At 41.6% G+C, this 3,452-nt stretch overlaps 1 protein-coding gene across 3 annotated transcripts in view; it reads right to left on the minus strand.

Annotated features, from left to right (window-relative positions):
* dab2 (DAB adaptor protein 2) overlaps positions 1-1,395 on the minus strand; it is a 10,480-nt gene extending 9,085 nt beyond the window's left edge. The window contains exon 1 of one of the 3 annotated variants that reach the window (XM_024298802.2): positions 1,196-1,395. The gene's annotated coding sequence lies outside the window, so the exon portion shown is untranslated. Of the gene's footprint in view, positions 1-270; positions 403-1,195 lie in introns of those variants that run through there. The other 2 variants (XM_024298805.2, XM_024298803.2) reach the window with 2 other exon arrangements.
* Positions 1,396-3,452: the final 2,057 nt, after the last annotated feature.

A 3,452-nucleotide genomic window follows, 5' to 3' on the forward strand; every position in this document is an offset into this window, starting at 1 on the left:
TTTGGCTTTGTAAAGTGGTGAAACATCCTCAGGATGACACTTCTTCCTAAATCTATGTCAGCACTGCTGCTGCCGTTTTAGCGCATCCTGAGACTTTAAACAGCAAACATTTAAGCTCTCAGATCACCGATGATCTTCTTTACTGATTAAATTTAACACATTTTTACATTACCACCACATTCAAGCCACTAATATGTCAGTGTGGGGATCCAAAAGTAGCCAAAAACAGATATAAATTGGATTGAAACCGCATCAGAAAGGATCTCTTACCGTCCAGAGCGGCTGCAACAGTAAACTAACAGTAATGTAAAGAGCTGCCGCAGACCAAAGGTTGGGAGTGAGCAAAGGTTGAGCAATTACCTGAAATTAATTTTACTCTAACTAGTGAGAGAGGATCTCGTGATGCTCAGGAGTAGAAATCAGGAGCAATTTAATATATATATATAATAGCTCAGAAAAATCTCTGAAATGAAAATATTCCCCCAAATTAAATGGATTTAAGCAGCTGGGGTTTAATTACCTGCATGAGCAACACCTGAGCTGAACACCTGCTGCATTGTAAAGCAATAAATGTCTTCATTTTTACTCATCAGTGATTTTCTAAGTAAACCAACATTTTACTGGCATGTTCAACCTTTAAACACCAGTGGATGCTGCACTCACACATGCCTGACTGCACTTGTTCATCAAATCAGGAGGATCCCAATAAAAAAAGGAGTAATGTCAGCATTTTCCAGCAGATTTGGAGTTTAAAAGTTTACTTTTTAACCATCGGGAGATGCGCAAATGATCTCAGTCAGCAAAGAAGGAGGAGGAGGAGGAGAGATGTCACAATCGTGAGCAGTCAGGAAAAAGGGCAGCACATCTGGAGGAAATCAGGGAGTGAGTCAGCCTGCATGTGAATGAGGTGGTGAAACGGCACAGGCCCGGTGTGAACACGCAGGAGAGGCGAACCCCCCAAACGAAACATGGCTTTTTTTACGCTCAAACAAAGAGCCTTCTGTCGCTTTGGGAGACGCGCGCACATTTGCGCAAATAAAACCCTCATATGAAGATAAAAATAGATCCATAAAAAACAGGAAAGGAAAAAAAGCGATGCAAAATTGTCTAAATAACAGCATTCTTCACCATGCTGGAATTTTTAAAGTTTAAACCCTGCAGCGCTCGTGGAGGAATCATCCATGGAGACGCGTACCTGTGTGAAAGCGCGCAGTAGGACGTTCGATTCCCGCAGCCCTCAGCGGTGTGTTCTTCTGCCCCGCGGTGCCTTCAGCTGCAAAAATCAGTCAAATCAGAAGCAGCTTTGGAATCAGCCGCAGCAGAGAAAATGAGAGGAGAGAGACGTCTGCGCGCTCCCGTTAACCCCTCCGTCACTGACAGGACGGCAGACTTGTTGCTGATTTCAGCTGGCAGGAGGAGGAGGAGGAGGAGGGGGCGGTCTCTACAAACCAGAATGCACCAGATGAACCCAGACCGAAATCGGATTTTTTTTTAAATTAAACTTCTTCTCCTCTGATTGGGACTTTCTTCTGTCAGTTTCTGAGAGCATTTTGACTTTCTTTGCAATTTCTCAGCATTTCTTTCCCTTGTTAAGAGGATTTTTTTATTGCTTACCTTTTTTTTTAACCACACATTATATTCAGCTGCAAAATTATGTTTGGTGAGGGTTTGGTACCACTTTGTGTTTCTGCAGAGCTTCTATACAGACTAAAATGCTGAATTCGTCAATGAAAGTAGGAAAACTGATAGCAATTACCTCTACACACAACTATTAATCTACACTATTCACATTAAGTTAGGGATACATGAACCTATTTGGTCTGAATTTTAATGAAAAATGTAAAAATTCCCTTTAATATCACTAATAACGAGGGGTGTAATGATTCATTTGAACAACAATTTGATATTTGTGGTTACCGATTCGATTTACTTTTGATTTTGATTCATTTTGAACAATCCAATCCGATCCAGGATGTATGTTGCCAAAACTTCAACCAGTGTACTGAACAGTGTAGGTCAGGGTTCTTCAACCTGTGGCTCCGGAGCCACATTTACCCCTCCATTGTGGCTCTTTGGTTAAAATGGTTTTAAAACATTTTAAGAAGTAACTGTAAAGGAAAAAGTGAGCAAGTCATTAAGTTAAAAAAATAAAATTAACTTAAACTTTATTCAGCGTATTCAGAAACAGATGAAGGATGGTATGAATCATTCAACGAGGACGCTAACAACGGTAACCTTAATTCATTGTTAAAATGATATCAATTTGGTTATTCTCATTTTGAAATGTTTATTTTAATGGCATAGGCCTATTTGATTCTACATCAGACAGATTGATCTGGTTGGATCGTTTTGGATTACCCCAAAAAATGAGACAATAATAAAGATGGACCCAAATAACAGAAATTGACCATGTCATTAGCAGGTATTTCCACCATTTGCTGCAATGATAGCTTGACAATGACGTCATATGCTCCCTTCCAAGACTCATGATGTTGTTCTGAGGCAAAGTGTTCCACTCTTCCACAAGTACATGAAGTTCTCCCAGGTCCTTTTTAGGGTAGTGTCCAGTTGACCAGTCTCTGTTTCAGTTGGTCAAAGAGGACATTGCTGGTCATATCATATTAGGAACTCCGACTTCCTGAAGTCCAATTCTGGCATCATGTTGTGGAGCATTATCATCCATGAACAGAAAGTCAGAAATGGTCTAGTGGAATTCGGGGATGATGATGGTTCTATGATGTCTCTGAGGTAAGAACCTGCAGTGACTGGACCACTGACAATAGCCAAATGTGTTTTGTCTTGACCCCCTTTAACTGTTGGGCCTTCGTAACCAAAGCCAACCCTTGGGATTAAGTTGACTTTGGTGTATTGCTCACCTCGCCTTCTCCAGCAATCCTGACGACCATCATTTCTGTCCAAAGTGACCCGACACTCATCAGTGAACAGGACGGTGGACTATTGCTGCGTTGTTCAGGTCACATGGTCTTGTGTCCACTGCAAACGTTCACAGCGATGTCTTGGTGTCATTGGAGTCACCTGCAACAGTCGTCAGGTATTCAAGTCAAAGCGGTGGAGTCGATTACAAATAGTTTGTCTGGAAACCCTTGTACCCCTCACATCTGGTAAACGGGCCTGCGGCTGTGTGGCATTTGCTAAACCATTTCTGAGTACAGAGGTCCTTAGGTTCTGGTCATCGTGGTCCGTCACTCCTGGGTCTGACAGAAGTTCTGTGTCTTGATGCAAGTCTTCTAATGACACTTTGAGACGCACCAATTCTCCTGCAACATCTGACTGTCTACTACCAACCCGAAGGCGAGTTATGGTCAGGTGGTACTGCTCGTGTGTTCATGGTTGTATGAATGATTACATTAGAATGACTTACTGGCAAAATCACATTTTTAATACTTACAGTATTACTAATTGGGATGTTTTAAAAGCGTTCTTGGGTGTTA

The sequence above is a fragment of the Oryzias melastigma genome, linkage group LG12 (genome assembly GCF_002922805.2).
Source record: "Oryzias melastigma strain HK-1 linkage group LG12, ASM292280v2, whole genome shotgun sequence".
NCBI classification, from domain to species: Eukaryota; Metazoa; Chordata; class Actinopteri; order Beloniformes; family Adrianichthyidae; genus Oryzias; species Oryzias melastigma.